Here is a 6,071-nt window from a genome sequence, read left to right on the forward strand (position 1 = left end):
ATATAGGTAAAAGGATGGAACACTTTCTTCCTCTCTGTCCTCCTCCTTTTCTTGCGGGATGGGATGGGATAAATGTGATTTGCACAATGGTAATATTTCCAGCTGTAAAGTGATAGGTGAACTCTCCTGGAAAAAAATTCTCCATAGAGTAGCAGAAGTGACTAACTTGTAGTCCAACAATCTCTGGAGAATTCTGTCCTACAGAATGCTTTCAAACATACACACACATTGGGAAGGGGAAGGAACTTTACTACACCCTTCCCAAGAAAAGCAACAATACTTTCTGAAAAGGGGAAAGGACAGCAAGCCTTGGGGAGGCCTTGATAAAGATGTAAGAGGCCCTGTTGGTTTCCTTAACAGGAAATTACAATATTGAGCATTTGCCTTGAAAAGCAGAGGAAACTATGAATACATGTTGCCCAGCAGGAAATTATGTTTGTAAGCATACTTTGGTGCATCATTTCCAGTGCAGAAACAGTTGGCCCTTTCTGCCACTAGTTACAACTTTAACTTTCTCAAAGGTAAGATGGTTTGGTTGTACTTTTGTGGCTTCTTTGGGAGAGAATTGGCAGGCAAATTCAGTTTCAAGCCAGACCTGAATTTGGCAAATCTGGTCCTTGGCTTCCACGCCCGTGCAGAGCTTGTCTGAGGCCCAGGGCAGAAGTCTTGTTATATAATAAAAGTTACAAAGTCAAAAAAAAGCAGCCAGTCCAGTTACATAAGATGGCAGAGCCACTCAGCTTACCCCTCTGAAGCCCAGGGCAAGTGTACTGAGCTGCCCACCCCCCACTCTGCACAGTCCTGCTGGCATGTACTAAGATGTGAGATGAGCTGTTTCAAAATCTGCCAAATTCATATTCACTCCCTTCACTGCAAGTACCGGTAATTGAAATGTCTCAAAGGTGTGGGAGATGTAGCTGCTAACAATGCTATTCTCTAGGGTTTTCTCCTTTGAAATGATTCTGGGTAACTTTGCTGGCTGCTGGCTGCTTTTATTAGTGAAATGCAAGCCAGCAGACCTTTCTAACTTTTGCATCTGTGCCTATAACCATGGTTTGAATGGGGTACTAGAAAGGTAAGTGAAAGGGGAAGGAAAAGTACGTGCTGGAAGGTTCATTGAGTTGTGGAGGATTGTGCACTAGTTGTAGGGCTGGTTGTGGCTTTTTTGCTTCAGTTAAACATGTGGAGATAGAACTTAAGGAACTCTCACTTATTTTGAGCGGCTGTTGCATCATCAGTTGTCTTACTGTTCCATTTGCTAATCTTCTGAAAAAAGATTCCTATGGAAATATGTGAGAGAGTTGAACAGCCAGAATTTTTCTTTGTCTGGCTAGTTTTGCAACACTCCAGCTCATATTTTGAGGAAGATGCACAAATGTTCTTCACATATTGAAGGTCATAAAATAGTTTTTAATTCCTCTAAAAACTAGCCCAGGGAGAAAATGATTTAGGTGATTTAGGTGTGAGCAAGGGTTGTTTACACCTGAAGCCTTCTCCCAGTGACTTCCACTCTTCGGGATGAGTTTGTCACAGAAGCACTTGGCTGAAATACCATGGATCTAGCTACATTAAATTCAACCCATTTTTCAGAAAGGTTTAGGGGCGAAGCTTACCTGTTGCAGTACCTGCTGCTAATGCAGTCTAGATCTTCTGTATGTCCTAGAGAACTCATTTCTGGCACATGACTTATGTGGAAGATGTCTGTCAGTGACTTCCCTCTTCTAATTAAGAACTGGTATATGGTGTGTTAAATCTTTCTTTGTTTTTATTCTCTCTGGCCTCATTCATGCCAAATCTCCACAGGGACTGGGCCGATGACCAGACATTACTAGACATTATTAAAGAAACAGGAGGGCTGCAAGGATGGAAGGTTTTATCATCTTGCCCAGGGTATATTCCTGCTCTGGGGCTGCCTTTTCTGCTCCTTGTAGAACACAGCGAGAACTGGCAGGAGGCCTAGGAGCTGTCACTACATAAAGACAGCATCTGCCTGCCACTTGCCCAGGGTATGAACATAAGGTCAGGCTTGTCCTCTCAGCTTGTGTGTGAGGCCCAGACAGGGCTGGATTGAGGCAAGCACAGTAGCTCTCTGTGCTTGTACTACGGAAGTATGAGGAAAAGCCAACAGGAGGTGCAAGGGGAGCTCAGGGCTGGGAAGGAGAGAACTCTGCTCACTACAGTTGAGGTGAGATCTTTTAAAACTGCACTCATCTCTTTGGTGTTTCTTCTTAGTAGACACTCAGACATAGAACAGGATGTGGGAAGTGGTCTGGAGAAGCCCCAGCTCTTTCACTTCCATTGTTTTCAAATCTGTCCTTTAAATGTCCTCTATACTCTCAGAGCAGGCCAGGATAGAAATAAATAACCTGCCAGTTTACAACAAAAGCAAATAAATAGTAAATTCCTCAAACTGGTGAGTGTGGACAGTTTGGGAAATGGGTCACTGGGCTGCTAGCAATTAACTGGAGGCAATGCAGCATCAGGAGCTGAAGTGCAAATATTTGGGGGCCAGATACAAATATCAAAGACAGATTCTGCTTTCCCAATCCTCCCTGTCATGCATGCTCTCTCTCTATATATATTTGTCAACTGCTCTGTGGTGCTTTAATAAATTTATTAGCCTACCTTTTGAGTTCAAACTGAAACACACAATGTAATAAAAATCAACATTTTAAAAAAGCCAATAATGGTTTAATTTTTTAAAAAAGCAAGAGTCTGTACTCAGGATTTGTTAATAGCTTCTAGCATAGCTAGACACAACTGCCCTGTGGTTTCATATGGGTCTTGGGGCTGAGGTGGGGGATGCAATTTCTCTCTCTCTCTCTCTCTCTCTCTCTCTCTCTCTCTCTCTCTCTCTCTCTCTCTGTGTGTGTGTGAAGTAGTCCTGAATAGGATCAGAGTTTTGCTTCTGTTAGATGGGTTACTTTCCCAGGTTGACAACCCCCACCTGCCTTTCATTTCCATCTACAGCATGTGCAGAAACCACCTTTTTGACCGCTGGACGTACTATTGGTCTCATCCACTCAATCTGTTGCAGCCTGTCTTCACATGCAGGTTCGCCTGCCTTCAATTAAGATTTTAAGTAGGTTTTTTAGCCTTCCTGGGCTCTAATTTTACAGTTTTAATTATTTATTGGCTGCCTTATCACCTCACCACTGCCCCTGTTTTTCCTAGTTAACGTTTTCTTGTTTTACTGGCTTGTTGCTGTGCTACTGACCAAGCTGGCCTCCCCCCTCAAAAAATGCCTAAAGGAGTGGCTCCTGTGATTGATTGCCTGCTTTGATTCCTGGCTAAAAACTTGGACTAACAAAGGGTCAGGGGGATCTGGCACTAAGCTTTAGCTTTCACCGACTTCAACTCCAGCCCGAGCGATTTATTACCTCCTTATCTTATTGGCATTTGGCTGCTGGAGGTTTGCCTACCACAACGAAATAATAGTTTCTTCGGCAAGTAAGATGGGGTTCACGCCAGATAGGATTTCATCGCCCTCCTCCCCTCAACGTTTCATCTGCCACGGTTGTTGTAAGTAATGCCGCTGTAAAAATCTATTCCATCTATCCCCATCTAACCCTGACCGCTAGATTGTGAACTGTCGGAAAGTCCGGCACGCAGTGGACCACAGCCACTTCTAATTAATTAACTAGACGTGGAGCTTCTGGGAAGAGCGTTATTTAACGAGAGGAGTGTTAATTCCAGCTTGTCTAATTGGGACGAAGCGGTGCTATCTTCACATAACTCCATATACTCTACGGAGATGGTGCTCACCAGACAGAGATGCAAAGTTCTGGGGGTCTCCCCAACGCAGAGGGTTGAATCACCACCAGAACCTCGCAGACGAAAATTTTGCATTATTTTAAGCCTAAAACAAAAATGGACATATGCTCCGAGTCCCCACTTCCCCACGATTGGTCTATTGACCAAACATGTTATGGGAAGGAACCTGATATTGTTGAGGAGAGAGAGGGGACCAGTCTAGCAATGGAGATGGCTCAGATAGTCTCCCAATCTAGTGCTACTGACACTCTCGTAGAATATGATCAAGAACGAAATTTAAAACGCTTGGAAGTCACACTAGATGGATCAGTCAATGCAGCCAGCCCCAGCGAAAAGGCTAGGATGGAACCCTCAAGTGCGACGAGATCAGAGGAAAATCCAAGCCAGCTAAAAGGAGCCTGCTGGGACGCAGATAGCAATACCTGTATCCTGATTGGGCTTTTCAATGAAATGATGAAAGAATGCCAAATGCACATAAGCAAAGAATTAAGACCAATCAGGAACTTTCTTACGGAATGCGTGGGTTTGCTAGTAAGCCTGACAGAGCTCATCAGGAAGGGAGCAATCTCACACACCCCTACTCCAGCGGCTGAAATTCCAACAGAGCCCAGTAGCTCAGAGAAGTACCCAAAGAGAGCCACTCCTATGTCTACCAACAGTCGAGTTACACACCCTTCACCTAAAAAGAAGAGCTTCACAACACCCTAACCCGCCTTCCCCTCTCTCCCCGGACCTCTTTTGAACCAAGGGGCGGCAAAGGGGAGACGCGATTCTCCCCGCTGCCCCTTCCCTTGCTTTAAAACTGGTCCGGGGACAGAGGGGAAGGCGCGCGGCGCTTCCCCTCTGTCCCCAGACGGTCTCCATAGGAACGCATTGATTGATTTTTCAATGCATTCCTATGGGAAACCGTGCTTCGCAAGACGAAAAACTCGCAAGAAGAAAAAACTTGCGGAACGAATTAATTTCGTCTTGCGAGGCACCACTGTAGTTGGGTGCTGTGTAGCATGAATAGCTGCAGAATGATAAGGAATGGCAACACATATGGGAAGCAAGCCTGAGCAAGTTTCTGCAGTGCTCACATCACCCAGAATAGAGTCAGGGAAGATGCTCTAGCTCTGTGGACTTGTAAAGAGCTTCAATGTCTCCCTGTGTTGTCTCTTGCTTTGGCTTAGCGGAGCATAACAGGAGTATTGGGGAATGGGAAATGCAGCTCTATGGAGACCATGCTCACAGCAGCATTTTTCCTTCTCCCCACAACCATTTCCATCATGGAAGAAGGGAATTTTTCTCTGTATACTATGCCTGGTTTTTTGTTTTGTCTTGTTTTTTACTTCTCTGAATGTCTTCATTTTAAGATTTCTACCCTAGTAACTCTGGCCTCCCACTAAGATTCAGTACAGCTTGTGCTATGCTATTTGGATATATTCTTTACAATATTTATTAGTCATTGCATTTGTAGCCCACCTTTTTCTCTAAAGATCTCAAGATGACGTACATGGTTCTCTCGCTCCTCACTTAATCCTCACAGCAGGATAAACTGAAGGCAGCGACTGGCCCAAGGTCACACAGTGAGTTTCATGGTTGAGTGGGGATTTGAACCCAGTTCCTAGTCCAACTCTTTAACCACAACACAATACTGGCTGGTGTGGCAGCTACCTTGGGTTAAGCAGACTTATAAAACTGCATTTCCCTAAAGTGTGGATAGTAATGGATTCAGGAGCTATTTTGGCATGCAAGTGGTATATAAATAAAGGAAGTCACCCTGGGTATCTTCATATGTTGCGTGCTGATGAAAGAGTCCCAGAGCCCAGTGAGTCCCTCAGCAGCAAACAGTGTTTGTGGGGAACTGTTAGCATTCATTTGCTTTCTAATCTATGCCATGAATGCTCTGCTGCTTGCAGACACTCTTGGGTTACCTGTCTGGCCTCAGCTCAGGGACGTAATAAGAAGTGGGCTTACTTGCAAGCTGTTCCTTGTGAATTGTGGTGATTCACAGGAGACCTCAGGGAAGGCTGCTTGCCAGCAATTAATGCCCTGAAGACTCTGAGGGCAATGTCCCATAGCAACCTTGCTCTGCCAGAGCTCTGTGCCTGTATGGGAGGGGGGAGTGGTGGAACGTAGGCAGGCAGATTGGAGTACAAAGCAATTTAATTAGCTGTGAGCCTTCTTGTATGTCTCTTAGGGAAGGAGTACTTGGCAGATTGAATGCTCACTCCCACTACCCTTTTGTGAGGCCTTTTGCCAGGACTACTTCTCAAGATCGTGGTGGATGGAAACTGCTGAAGTGAAACTGCTGA

This window comes from Podarcis melisellensis, assembly GCF_964234715.1.
Source record: "Podarcis melisellensis genome assembly, chromosome: 6".
In the NCBI taxonomy this organism is placed as follows: domain Eukaryota; kingdom Metazoa; phylum Chordata; class Lepidosauria; order Squamata; family Lacertidae; genus Podarcis; species Podarcis melisellensis.